Raw genomic sequence first — 15,297 nt, forward strand, 5'->3', positions numbered from 1 at the left:
CTAAGGCTGAAATATTGAATTTCAGACTATTTCTACGAAGGGTTAAACAAATAGTCCATTCATTGACTTTCTTCCTGTTCCTGTGTGAGACTAACAGACTCTGCTCACTTTCTTCTACAGAATTAAAAGCGTTTCTTCTACAGAATTAAAACCCTTTCAACAGTTGTTAAGTGTCCTTGAAGCCGCACGCGGAGGATCGGTGGAGTGGGTGAGTCAACGCACACCACGCGCCCCCTCAGGCTTCGACTCTTGACCAATCAGCGAGCAGCTCGTGTGACGGGAGGGAGTCTTCAGTGAAACCGCGATCAAATAGTTCATGATTTTAATGTAGGCGAGTGTGAGGCCGACACGGCGAAAAGACACGGAAAGACAACGGCTACGGACTCCACAGACCTTCTGTCGCGTATCTTTACGTGCAGTGACGTAAAAGCGGTAGAGTGAACCGTTACCCGCTCGTGCCTCAAAAACAGACTAACTTGTGCTCAACTTTCCAAACAGCAGTAGCAGCTTAGCGCGTGCGCCGCACTTCGTCCATTTACCGGAGCTGAGAAGTACCGTTAACGGACTCGAAGGGACTTTTGTCGGTGTGTGGCTGTTTTCCTGCACCTGCAAACATGACCCGAAGGTCCTGTGCCATTTATGTGGTGGGAATCATCTGCGCTCACCTGCTCATAGTGGGCATTGGTTTGGTGGTGGCTCAAGTCTTCCGCACGCTGATGCACAACCGGCTGAAAAAGGTAAATAACACACACTTCTATCATTTCTTCAACTCTTTCAAATGGGAATTTCACGGCCAGCTGTGTACCAGTATGATACAGATGACTGTTATGACAATGGTGGGATTGTACTGGATGGATGGATGCGCATTACAGATCCTCCCACTGTTTGCATCTGCTGGGGTGAATACAGTACAGACCAGGAGAGAACTCCCAAGGACTTTTTTTTCTCCACGTAGTTTAATTACTTTAATATTGAACTGAAATGATCTTATGATTTCCTAGCAGCATATTTTCTAGAAGCCCATCCCATCAGCAGACTTCCTCCTGATCCTGCCCTCAAATGACAGTGTAAATAGATGTTAATTACATGGATCTTCAAGTGGAGTAGTTAACAGTGATTGCTTTTAACTCTTCTGAGGAGTGGTGTGAATGAGCAGCTCATGTTTCTTTGCACAGAAGCTGTTCACTGCGGTTGCACAATATAGGTTTTTCAGGCTAATATTAATGATTATTGTAAGTGATACACATGACCAACAAATATTACTTGGAACTTACATATGCAGGGAAAATAAAAGCCTTCTGTCAACTTTATCCTCCTCAGACCCAGCTGTGGGTTTTCTGTCCACATTTATGGACAAGAGTTTCACAACTTTATACAAAAAAAAAGAAAACTGTCCACCACAAAGGACATTCCTTAAAAATGTTAAAAACTGCATCTGAAAAAAACTGTTACATCATGATGTTTCCAATATAGGCACTGATTTAATAAAAAAACAAAAAAGCTGGTACTTTGCTGACATTTCCTGGGTCTGAGGAGGTTAAGAGAAGTTTGTAAAAAAAAAAATAAATAAAATAAAATAAAATATTTTTTAATGACTGACCTATTCATTGTTATGGACTGTATGCATTAGCTGATTAGCCAAGCCATGAAAAATTAGGGTGGGACAATATAAGCTTGGCTTCTTCCTGCTCCTTTTCGGACATAAAGTATTCTTAAAGAGCCAAAATGAAATTGTTCTACATTTGTGTGATATTTGTTTTCTTTTTTGGTTGATTTATTTCCATATATTGGAGTGTCCTATTAAATCTGGAATTTTTTTTTGCTCAGTTATGCTAGAAATAAAGTCTATCTATCTATCTATCTATCTATCTATCTATCTATCTATCTATCTATCTATCTATCTATAATAAAGTGTAAAACTTAAAGGGGTCATATTTATCTAAACCCACTTTTATTAGTCTTTGGTTCATTTATTTGTGTTTGGACCCTAATAGTTCAGACAGTTTGAATTTGAACCCTCCAGCTGCTGCAAAACTATCTTTAGACTTATTTTGGCAAATATTGCTTTTTAGTTCCTTCTTAATTTGTTACGTCTATAACTAGTTATGTCACGACGTTTGCACATATAAGGTCAAGACTTCCAGAGTACATTTCTCAGAGTACGACATAATTGTTTGTCGTCATCAGCGGTTGCAGTAAAAACTGAAAATATGTCCAAACTTGGAGCCCATTACCTCAAATGTTCAGTTGTTTGTTGAACAGGACAGAGCAGCACAGCTAATAACCTGGAGGGGGCAGGGCCTGAAGTGTCTCCTGTGCATTTAAAGGGCCAGCGCTCCAAACCACCTTTCTGGTGTCATTAGTCAGAAATAGGGTTGAAGATGGACCTGTGGAGTTGAATGAATGAAGAATTCAGACCCAAGCAGAGCATTTACAGTTTATGGAGACCACAGGGAAATGAGGGAAAATGAAGAATTCCATTTTCAAAAAAGCAAAATATCATTCCTTTAAAAAAAAAGAACTGAATTTTTGTGTTGTAAAGGAATTATAAAGAATTAATACCAGTACAGAAGTCAATAAATGTTGACAGGTAGCCAATCAGATAGTGGTCTGGGTGGGACAGTTCTCAGACCACAGGGTGGAGATGCAAAGCAGCCATTTTATCAGATTTTGAAAATGTTATTGGAAGAAAAAAAACACAATACTGAAAATCAGAAGAAAAAAAAATCCGCTCTGGTAATCGGTCGTGGCCAATAATTTGTCTGTCCAAATTATTCGAGCACATGATGTTCTCACCAGTTTTCATCAAAGACAATCATATATAAAGATCATTCTTTTCTGTGCAGATTAAGGATCTGAAGGCATTCCCAGTGGCCCCTTAATTTAGGATTCTGCCCTCACACAGCCCTTATGTCAGCAAGAGGTCAAATTCTCCGGCGTGGTCAGTGTTTCTTGGTCTTGTCTGTATTTTTAACTTTGGCTCATCTGTGTCATGAGAAAAGTCATCCCAGTCTTCACAAAAACCACCGACACATGCACGTGCGCAGTGTGATTTGAATATGACAGTTTGCACATTTAGCTGATAAAAATGAAAATAACCTGATATGGTAAAACTCTGTCAACAGTTTAGTGCTCTGTTACTGATGTGTCACATTTTTGCACAAACCCAGCAATGCAAAGAGCTGATAGACCACTCAAGTGTGTTTTTGTCGGTGATGTTAAAAGCAGCTTTCAAAGCCTCATTTCCCCCTGCTGCTAAACTTGTGCAAACATCAATATTATGCTCATGACTTTCCCCTTTTGATTCTGAAGCTCACTGAGCCCTTATATGTTCGTCAGTGCAGAGCTGAGGAATTTAGTACACCAAAAAAAAGAACTAAACATCTGTAATGGGCATGAGTGGAAACATTTGTTTGGCATTGGTAAGCATGCTTTAAACCTTCGTATAATCGTATTGTTTTAGTCACACCACTTTGAAACATTATTACTTCAAATCCAATTTTTTTTTCTTTTTTTCCATCGTTTCAGGCTCTATTTGTCAGTAAAGTTCAAAGCTTTCCCAGAAGGTTCATTTTACTTTGATAACAGTATGTGCATGAAAGTACTGTTGGCCCACATTTGGTGTCCAGCCGCACACTTTCATCCTTACTTTGACACCACAGCCTGCGTTTTCATAACAGGTATTAGATGGATTTTATCTGATGTTACAGGTGGTTTGAGAGGTCATGGGACATGTTCACATGCCCTTTGTAAAGGGAGCTGGTCCTAAAATATTTGTTCCTTCATAGATGTTTTTAGGAAAACACCAGCAGTAAGAAAAGAAGCAATCGTTTTGACAGGTGATTTGCTGTGAGTGTTTAGTCTGTATTACAAGCTCTTGGTGAGTTTTCAAAAATATATTTTTATGGACCTAACTATATGTCTATTTGCAGTGCATGGCCTATCAGCAGCAGTGTGCAGGGGTGTAATCAGGACAGGAGGGTCAAGTGACTTAACCCTTTATCGGGCAAGTGACTATTTTTGGTCATTTCCACAGTGACAGCAATAGTTACAGTGAGGACAGTGAGGCAACAGTCAGGTCCAGTGTGGTCTACAAGGTCCACCTGTGCATGAACAGTGAGTGTACCTGCTTTGTTAGGTACCATAAAGTACTGGTACTAATGTAAATTAAAGCGGCATCTAAAGGCCCTCGCCACGGGCACGTCCAGTAGAAGTATGTCCATCGTTCAGCAGGTGGCGCTCTTTCACCAAATTTCAGTGTCTTCTGATGAATGGGTGTAGGCCTGGGAGATTGACAACTGATTCAAATTTGAGGCAGATCTTTGGTTTTATGTCCAAACTAAAGAAATTTTAGTACAAGTAAATCTGTAGGGGGTGCTATGCAGCTAAAATTGAATTTCTTCCTTTGAATGTGTGTAGACCTGCGAGATTTACCACTGAGTCAAATTTGAGCCAAATCGGTGTTCGTATGTTTGAATTAATGCAGTTTTCGTGAAGGTAAATTTGTAGGGGGTGCTATTTAGCGAAAAGTCATTTTCTTTTGATAAATGGGTGTAGGCCTGGGAGATTGACAACTGATTCAAATTTGAGCCAAATTGGTGTTCATATGTCTAACGTGAAGTAATTTTCGTAAAGGTAAAATTATAGGGGGCGCTATGGCACCGAATTTCAAATTTTTCTGATAAATGGGTGTAGGCCTGAGAGATAGACGTCTGAGTCAAATTTGAGCCAAATTGGTGTTCGTATGTCCAAACTGATGCAATTTTAATAAAAAAATATTTAAAAAATTTTGTAGGGGGCTCTGTAGTGCAAAATTCCAGTTTCTTTTGACAAATAGGTGTAGGCCTGGGAGACAGATGTCTGAGTCAAATTTAAGCCAAATCGGTGTTTGTATGTCCGAACTGATGTCATTTTTGTAAATGTACATTTGTAGGGGGCGCTATAGTGCGAAATTTCAATTTCTTTCAATAAATGGGTGTAGGCCTGGGAGATAGACGTCTGAGTCAAATTTCAGCCAAATCGGTGTTTGTATGTCGGAGCTGAAGCAATTTTTGTGATGGCAAATTTTCGAAAAAAACTTCACAAAGTTTGTAACCTCGTCGCACAAAAACAGTGACACCGATTCAAAAAATTCAGATAACTTTTGATGTCCCACTTGTCTAGATACTGTACACCAATTTTGAGCTCATTCGGCCAAACGGCCAAGGAGGAGATAGTTAAAATACAACATCAGCGAAAACGCTGACTCAGCATTTTGGAAATTTCAATCCAATATGGCCGACTAAGGGTTGGTTTAGGGGCGTGGCCATAATAATATTTTTTGTTTGTCTCCTCATGATGAATCTGTGTACCGATTTTCGTGGCTCTACGACAAACTTTATGTTGGATGAGCTCCCATTGGCGCAATGCATTTCCACTTTTCAAGGGGGCGCTGCCGCAACATTTCTTTACCGACCTCTATGAAACCTACATGTAAATTCAATGTCTCGGACTTCTGAATTTTAGGCAAAATTTGGTGAGTTTTTGTAAATGTTCAGAGGGTCAAAATTGAGCTCAAAGCGCAGGAGAAAAATAAGAATCTGAGCAAGAACAATATAGCTGTTTCTATGGCAACCACAGCAACCACATATTTGGCCTTATTTGAAAGCTCTCGAGCTCCCCCACATGTCTGTGGGGTCAGATGTCACGTGTCGTGCACTTACACACAAGTGACTGACCCCGAGTGGGCGTGTCCCATTGACTCCCATTCATTCAGAGCAGATGTAAATATGCGATTTGTGCACGTCATGTACATCGTCGGAAAGGTCTCAGTGCCGTGAATGTGAATATGTGTGAGAGTGGCGACAGTGGAGAAAGGTGACCGCGTCACTGGCGATTTCGTCCCCATGCGTCCACTGCAGACTCAATAGGCTCTGCGCCGGCTTTACTCGGCTCGGGCCTAAAAATAATTAAAGCCGCAAGCGGCATCTAAAGGCCCTCGCCAAGGGCACGTCCAGTAGAAGTATGCCCATCGTTCAGCAGGTGGCGCTCTAGCACCAAATTTCAGTTTCTTCTGATGAATGGGTGTAGGTCTGGGAGATTGACAACTGATTCAAATTTGAGGGAAATCATTGCTTGTATGTCCGAACTAAGGAAATTTTTGTATAAGTAAATCTGTAGGGGGCGCTATGCAGCTAAAATTAAATTTCTTCAACTGAATGGGTGTAGGCCTGCAAGATGTACCACTGAGTCAAATTTGAGCCAAATCGGTGTTCATATGTCCGAGGTGATGCAGTTTTCGTGAAGGTGAATTTGTGGGGGGCGCTAGTGAGCGAAATGGCAATTTCTTTTGATAAATGGGTGTAGGCCTGGGAGATTGAAAACTGATTCACGTTTGAGCCAAATTGGTGTTCGTATGTCTGAAGTGAAGTAATTTTCATAAAGGTAAAATTTTAGGGGGCGCTATTGCTCCAAATTTCAAATTTTTCTGTTAAATGGGTGTAGGCCTGAGAGATAGACGTCTGAGTCAAATTTGAGCCAAATCGGTGTTCGTATGTCCGAACTGATGTCATTTTTGTAAATGTACATTTGTAGGGGGCGCTACAGTGCGAAATTTCAATTTCTTTCAATAAATGGGTGTAGGCCTGGGAGATAGACGTCTGAGTCAAATTTCAGCCAAATCAGTGTTTGTATGTCTGAGCTGAAGCAATTTTTGTGATGGCAAATTTTCGAAAAAACTTTGCAACGTTTGTAACCTCGTCGCACAAAAACGGTGACACCGATTCAAAAAATTCGGGTAACTTTTGATGTCCCACTTCTCTAGATACTGTACACCGATTTTGAGCTCATTCGGCCAAACGGCTTAGTAGGAGATAGCTAAAATACAACGTCAGCGAAAACGCTGACTCAGCATTTTTGAAATTTCAATCCAATATGGCCGACTAAGGGTTGGTTTAGGGGCGTGGCCGTAATAATATTTTTTGTTTGTCTCCTCATGATGAATCTGTGTACCGATTTTCGTGGCTCTACGACAAACTTTATGTTGGACAAGCTCCCATTGGCGCAATGCATTTCCACTGTTCAAGGGGGCGCTGCGGCAACATTTCTTTACTGACCTCTACGAAACCTATATGTAAATTCAATTTCTCGCACTTCTGAATTTTAGGCAAAATTTGGTGAGTTTTCGTAAATGTTCAGAGGGTCAAAATTGAGCTCAAAGAGCAGGAGAAAAATAATAAGAATCTGAGCACAAGAACAATATAGCCGTTTCTATGGCAACCACATATTTGGCCTTATTTGAAAGCTCTCGAGCTCCCCCACATGTCTGTCTCAGTTCCGTGAATGTGAATATGTGTGAGAGTGGCGACAGTGGCGAAAGGCGACCGCGTCACTGGCGATTTCGTCCCCATGCGCCCACAGCAGACTCAATAGGCCCTGCGCCGGCTTTACTCGGCTCGGGCCTAACAATGATATTCAAAGGGATCATGTGGATGTGGACAGGGGTCTGGACCAGCACGCATGTTGGACTAATGTTCTATCAGTGATGGTCTTTTCACCCTACAAGTGTTTTTCTTGTATTTTTATATGTACTTCTCGGATTTTTTTGTTTTGTTTTTTGCCACTTACGGTTAAGGAACCAAATATGGTAACTTCACTTCACTGACCTTGATTTTCTACATAGCCATAAAAAAATGTGTAAAATTTCACAAAAGTAAATACATTGTTATGTCCTCCAATAACACACTAAGGTTGAATTTTAAATTTCAGAGTATTTCTTTTGAATGAACTATAAAGGGTTAAGAGAGCGTTGGTCTATAATAGGATAGAAGGTTACTGCTGCTTTCCCTCGTCTAATTTTATTTTGTTTATTTTATTTCTAATGAGGATACCTGACGGTCATTAAAAGCAGCTTATAAAGGCTGTGCTTTTGCAGTGCAAAGTGTTTAGGATAAACGTTGTTGTGAGTTTTGGCCCAGAGAATAATTAAGAGAATAAATAAGTGTAATCTTTAAATTTAGAGGATTATTTTAGCAACGTTTAAAAAGTGAATTATGCTACTTGTTGACATTTATTCAGAGAACTGTATTGTACTGCGTAAAACTATCTCTACCGTCACACTACTGAGCTTTGTTGTTTTTGTAGGGTTGTAATGAGCATGTCTGCTAATGAACAATTTAAAAAGACCAAATTAACTTAACCCCTTAAAATCCACCATGTCACCTTTGACCCATTTTAGGGTTAAGGGTGAGTTGGGGGAAGGGTTACATTTTAGCTGCATGTTACATTGTAGCCACACACAGATACTAAAAGATGTGTCCATACAAATGAAATCTAATGCATATTGGCCTTAGACTCCCTCTGTTAAAAGCCTAAATCTAACCTTGTATGAAAAGTGTGGATGTTAAATAAGTCAGAACTAAATGGCATCACCTGGCATGGGTCAGTGTTTAGTGTGTCCTCTGTTCTCATGACAGAGGGTAGTCCAAACAATAAGAAACATATACATGTGTTGAAAGAAATGTGGTGTAAAACAGTCAGCAGATTAGATCTGTAAAGCTAATATTGTCTGCATAAAACACGGTGACACTAAATACTTGCCTCTTTGGTCTGTGACATTTTTTCACATGAATGTTTTTTAATGCTGTTTACATATTTCCTATCTGTTAAAGTTGTATCTTGATTCAAAGACTGATAAATTGTTAGGTGTGGTCATTGTAATGTTGTTAAAGCAACAAACCAAGACTTTTTCACACTGTGTAGGTTGAATTTATTACTTTCTCCAGCAAGGTGTAGAGACAACAATCATCTCTGGAATGAAAGAGATTTTCATGACTTTAATGTCTAAACATAAGTAATAAAATCCACCAAAAAATGTGATACTGCTACTCTGTTTAAAATATTTTCAAATATAAGTAGCTTTTTTGCACTTTTTTTAAAGAAAACTTCTTTAACTGGCAGAAATTTTTCATATCCTTCCTCTATCAAACTACTTATTTAACAAACATTTTTAGACTCACTACTGAAGTTGATTACAGTTTTAAAGAACTAGCTTTAGCCAAACATGTGGGTTAGTGACACACATCCATAACAGTTGCATACAGACACAGGCCTGTCTACTGACTGTGCAGTATGATTCATGTTAAGCATATCAAGTTACCCCTTCACCCGAGTTGCACCAGTGGGAAGGATTTCATTCCATGGATACATTCCCAGCAGTGAGCTCTCTTTGTATGTTAAGCCTCTTTCTCACTGCAAGGTTTATTGGGAAACTGTCTTGGCTGGGGTGGGGTGGGTGGGTTGGCACCACCTCAGCCTCCATTTGAGTCAAGCAAGGTCAGTATGCAGCAATCTGCACATGAGGTGATGGTGAAAAATGAGCAGGCCCAACACAGGAATGTGGTGAATGTGTGTAGAGGAGACAACACTCTGAAGCTGAAGCCCTTTGTTGTTAGTCTTTTCAGACACTTTTTTATTTAACTTGACTGATTTTTAAAGATCAATCTAATATTGATAGTTTCAAGCAGGAAATATACAATAACCAAATAATCATACAATATCATCCATGTCCTCCCCCAAATATTTTGTTGGTGAAAATCCAATATTCATATGTGAAATGAACTGTAATCACTTTATTACAAATTGTTGAGTTTAACAAGTCAAAGTAATAACTATGTAAATAAATCTAACGAATGTGGGATTGAACATCAACATAATTAAAAAAGTTTTTAAAAAAATCATAACAGTAAAAAATCCAGATTGGAGTCAGCCTTTCCCCATTAGAATCCTAATATTACTTATAAACTGCTGGTTAATTGGTCTATCCCACGACACTCTTGTAGCATCTTTCTTTCCTGATTAAATAAAGGTTAATAAATAATCTATCTCTCGTATGATTTGTGATGTTCATACAACATATAGGATAAATAATTTTTTCTATATTCCTATATATAAGAGTATGGAAGGTCATTAAAATATGAATATTAAAGGTGTAACAATCAAAGATTTTCTCTAAAGCTCAAGCAGTGTTCGTTAAGTTATTAATCTTTTTCTGACTGTTTTTTGTTATCAGGTGACATGATATCAGTGTTTGTATTGGCTCTACAAATTGAACCAGTGATAAATGAAAGTGACTGTGGTTTGTCCAGTCACAGTTATTACATAATCACTTTTATCGCAGTTATTTTCTTCACATTCACCTCATAGTCAGAACTGTCCTTTTTCACCACTATCCCCATGCCATTTTCCACAGTTTGAGATTAAACTCTTAGCAGAAATGTAATTTTGATTTTCTTATTCATTTGACTAGATGTACTGTACGTTTAGAAATTGTGGCATTAAAACTTATTAATTGGAATTCAGTTTAGACAGTTTCACATCCATTATTATTTCATTATTGTGACTGCTATAAATGTGAAAAAAATGGAGTGTAGCTCATTCAGCAGTTCATTCCTCCAAACTGCAAGCTAAGTTCCTAGTTTTGTCCATTGTTTTGAGTCACAGCACTGATCTGGCAGAAATGACCTTGACCACAGGTTTGCAGGATCATCAAAATAATTTCTGTGCTTCTTCTCTAAGGTTCCCACCGCCACTACTGTTAAAACTGGCTGATATTTTACACAGAATTCATAACTTGTGATGGGAAGGGATGATTATTTGTGGACATCTGTGACAAGCTGGAATGAGAAGTATCTGACCACAGCTGGAGATTTTTATTTAACAGTATGAAACTCTGAACACATTTAAGACATGTAGCATCACATTATACTGCATATAAATACCATTAAACACATAAGAAGTCCTTTTTAAGTTTTCTAAAGTTGCAGATGTCACTGAACATCCGTCAGTCCTTGGGTGTCCGTAAAATTCACAAAAGTTCCTCATTAGAGCCAGTGTTTGTTTTGATGCTGACTGTAATTATTATATATGCCTTTAAAACTCCACTACTGACCTCTACTATGTGATTCCAAAATACACTCTACTAAGAAAAGTCCTCTATTCTGATGGACACCTTTTCATTCTTTGTGTCACATTAGATTTTCCTTTGACATGCTTTAAATGTTTAGTTCAAACTGCTTCTAATGGATAATCATTGTGTTTTATGGACCTCAACATGACTTTGATGAGTTTAGTAGCAGTGGGGTTGGGCTGTATTTCAGCTGGTAGGTCTTTGTTGAATGTTTGGCTTCTGCTGAGGCAAACCCATTTACAGCATGCAAAACTTACCCACCACATGGCCTCATGCGGTCTTCAGTGTTATTCATGTCTATGCGTTTGCCTCGCTCAACATCAAAGCACTAGCAGTATGTGTACTTGTGTATCCACCTGTTGCATGTTTTCATATAGGGAGTGGTGTTCGAGTTGCTGTGGTTAACGCTGAGATAAGAAGGCTTCTGTGTTCCTGTTTTCTGTTCAGTGTGACGTGTAGCTGGGAGAGTCACCATATTGATTGTGTGAAGCATGAAAGGATGACATAGAAAAACTATGCGTTCCCTTCCCCAATCTAAGATGACAGCGTTATTGTCCTTGGCTGCTCAGCGAAACATTTGTCTTTGACCAAGCGGAGGGGACCCCAAAGTAGGAGGGGGGCCTAGCCTCCCCTAAAATAATAGGACATGTTGATGTTTTCAGCTTGTTTGGACTTATTCTATGATGAGGTAAAGCTTTTATGTGCAACACCAATCTGACATAATTAGGCCAAAGTAAGTTTTCTCTGATGTGTTCTTCAGAGAAATACTAATCCTGTTTCCCCCTTTTTTCTTCCCTCGGTCCTTATGTTTTCCAATTCCTCAAAGGATCCCTACCGTGAATCAGGGTATCCTTATCCAGAGGCAATGGCATCTGGAGTGAAACTTTGTATCTCACCATGTAATGAAGCAGGACGATGGTCTATGTTTGTGCCTGCACTGCATTGCCAAGGCCTCCTGAGGCTCAGTCCTGAGGAATGTGGCTCAGGATCATTAAGGTCGCAGTCCTGCACTACCATCGAGCATCCAGCTCTCCTCATCACATGATCCAACAGAGACTCTCCCCGAGTGCCCGTTGTCATTGGCAACCGCTGACAATGGGACTGTGGAAGGGTCTCCCCTAATACTATTCATGTGCGTAGCCAGCGCTTCAGTCTGACGCCCAGACAGCAGCTCCCCTCCCGACCCCCCAGGGTTGTTTTTGTTCTCTGGGTTGTTTTTATCAAGAACAGACTGGGAAGCTACAAGTTCAAAACATGGGTTTGGTTGTGCAAGGCCTTTGCATAGTCATCAGAGCCCACTTGAAAAGTAAGGCTGCCAAGATAATTTTTTCTCATGCACAAATCCAAATAAAACACCAAAGCCAACAATCATTTTATTCTAATTAGAAATATTACTGCGTATCCAAAGCCAGATGTGGCTTATTTCCTTGTGCCATAGTCCACCATTGACTATGTTCGCATGCATAAAATATTTCAGTTTGTGTCTTTTTTTTTTTTCTGAAAAAGACTAAATTCCACAGAGAGATGAAGTCCAGTCGGTTCCAGTGAACTCTGGGACATAATTTTGACCTTGTTTGAATTACACTATCAAGCACAAAGGATGATTATCTATTTAAGATACAACTTTTCAAGTCAGGAAAGACAGTAGTTTGTTCTGAAGATAGTAAAACGACATCCAGTTTTGTGTGAAAGTGCTCAGTGGGCTGCAGGTTTTGACTTGCATGATAACACTAAGTCAGTTAGTACTTCAGAACATTTGACCTTGTTCTTGAAGGTGCACATTTCCAGTCTGTGTTTCCATACAGCTGTATCGATTAACTTCTGGCGACAGATGCGCCAATGTGTGAACACATCCTCTGTATTTGATATTTGTGCATATTCAAAAACCTGCTGATACTGGCTTTTGCAGTGTTTAAAATTGTTTCTCCTGTTTTCCAAATTTGTTCTATACATATACATGAATCCTCCTGAAGCCACAATAGTATCAGTTTATCCCGCTCATTTTAGTCAGAAAATGTTCCATTCAGAGGAAGTGGGTACACCTATCACATTCAGAATATTGTCAACATATTTGCTGAAATTAAGACACTGTTTAAAGTATGTGCCACAGTATTGCAGTAGGTGACAGAGTCCTATATTTTCTATTAATATCTATACATCCATGACATAAAATAGTCTCACATAAATTCTTCATTTAGGAGGCTGAGGTTGAGTGGCAATTCTGAAAGATAATTTAACATATTGCTTGTTTTATTCTTGTCATAGATGAAAAAAAGAATGTTTCCAACCCTAACCTGTTTTCCATCAGTACTGAGCCACATAAAGACCCAGTGTGTAAGATTTAGTGGGATTTAGGAGGACCTAATTACATAAATGGAATATAAAATTTAATCACCAGTTTATAAGCACATACCAGTGGCAGTCATTGTGGTTTTCTTACCTTAGACTGAGTTGTTTACATCTACAGAGGGAGTGGGTTATATTCTGTTGCTTTCTTTATTTTTTATATTAGGTGTTATCCAGTCTACATGTATTAATTATTGTCCTCTGAACTGAATAGCCCGGACCAGATAAAATAAACACTGGCTGGTATTGTAATTAGGGATGCCTGAATGAGGTCAAAGTGTGCAGGAATGGGATGGGAGTATTCATTTGGTTGGTATGTGACTTCACCACTAGTCATCCTCTGAACCGCTTTATCCTCGAGAGGATTGTGGGGGTGCTGGAGCCTGTCCCAGCTACCTATTTACAAAGGCGCAGTACATCCTGGATATGTCCAGTGCATAGAGATGAACAACCAATCACTCTCACATTCACAAATATGGCCAATTCTAGTAGCTATTAGTGCATATCTTTGAATGGTGGGAAGAAGTTGAGGTACCCAGAGACATCCCACACAAACACGGGGAGAACATTCAAACTTGGTGCTGGAATCAAACCCAGGACCTTCTTGATGTGAGGTGACTTTGCTAACCACTACACCACTGTGCCGCCCAACTTCACCTTTATATATGACTAAGTGGTGGACTTCACTATATGTGACTGAATATCACACAATGAATCTTTAATGTCTCCACAGGAGATTGTTTTGGTGGAGGGCAGCCGTGTGTTTGAGTCATGGAAGAAACCCCCTCCTCCTGTCTACATGGAGTTTTTCTTCTTCAATGTGACCAATGCAAAAGAATTTGAGAACGGAGCCAAGCCAAAGGTCACCCAGGTTGGACCCTACACATACAGGTAGGACACAACGGTTGAAGAAAGAAAAGAAAGCTATGCCTGTGTCAGGCAAGGCTTGTCAAATTTACAATCTGTCACTTCAGCAAATATATGAGCTGTTTCTGTTGATGGAGGTAAGTGGTGATCCTGTAAGCAAACAAACAGACACCTACGGAATATAAAAAAGCTATTAAATCCTCTTTAGTTATATATTCTTTTTCCTTTTTACTAAGAAGATCTAAAAAAAAAACAAAAAAAAAACTGCTGAAATTAACAAGTTTGTGTCATTTATACTTAGAAAATGGTATTTCAGTTTCTTACACTCTCCACTTCCTGTTTTGTTCTGTCAAGATCGTTGTTTTCTCTCCATTAGCCACCATTAATCACTCCGGAAGCACAAATAGAAACTTTTAAATAAATAACTAAGGTAACTGTTAAACTATCAAAAATGTCCTTCGACTGAGCTTATGTTTAACTGGTTGTTCAACCCAACATGGCAGTTGTGTTGAAAGAGGAAGAGTGGTGTGACTAAACCTGAGTTTACAGCTGTGTTATGGGGTGGCACTTTGTGACTTTTGGTGTCATTGTGTTTGTGCAGGGAGTACAGGTATAAGGACAATGTCAGCATGGTGGAAAATGGCACAAAGGTGTCGGCATACAACACAAAAGCTTTGTGTTTCTGAGAGACAAGTCTGTGGGCGACCCAACTGAAGACAGCATCACCACAGTCAACATCCCTGCTTGGGTGAGTCTTAATACATGAGGGGAGGGCGAGGGAGCGTTGAAGCAAGGGAACGTGGGTTGTATTTGTTAGACTTTGTTTATTGTTTCTTCAGTCCCTTTTTTTTTGCTGAGCACCTTCTACCTCTTTTTGTATTTGTTCCTGTCACCGCTACTCACCCTCTACTTCCTGTTATTAGGCTGTAATGAACAAGTTAAAAGGGAGTTTTTTCAAAGCCCCTATGGTTTCTCTATGGATGAGCTCTCTTGGGAGTGGTTTCTTCACTACCCGCACTGTGGAAGAACTTCTGTGGGGCTACGAAGACCCATTGCTGGCCCGCATCGCCACCACCAGCCCTGATGTGGAGAAGGTCTTTGGCCTCATGTACAAGGCATGTATACCTGAACAGAAGAAG

General features: G+C 39.7%; 1 pseudogene; it reads left to right on the plus strand.

Moving 5' to 3' along the window:
- Window positions 1–326: 326 nt before the first annotated feature.
- The window catches only part of LOC115429059 (lysosome membrane protein 2-like), a 48,743-nt pseudogene continuing 33,772 nt past the window's right edge, over window positions 327–15,297 (plus strand).

Source organism: Sphaeramia orbicularis, chromosome 12 (genome assembly GCF_902148855.1).
Source record: "Sphaeramia orbicularis chromosome 12, fSphaOr1.1, whole genome shotgun sequence".
NCBI classification, from domain to species: Eukaryota; Metazoa; Chordata; class Actinopteri; order Kurtiformes; family Apogonidae; genus Sphaeramia; species Sphaeramia orbicularis.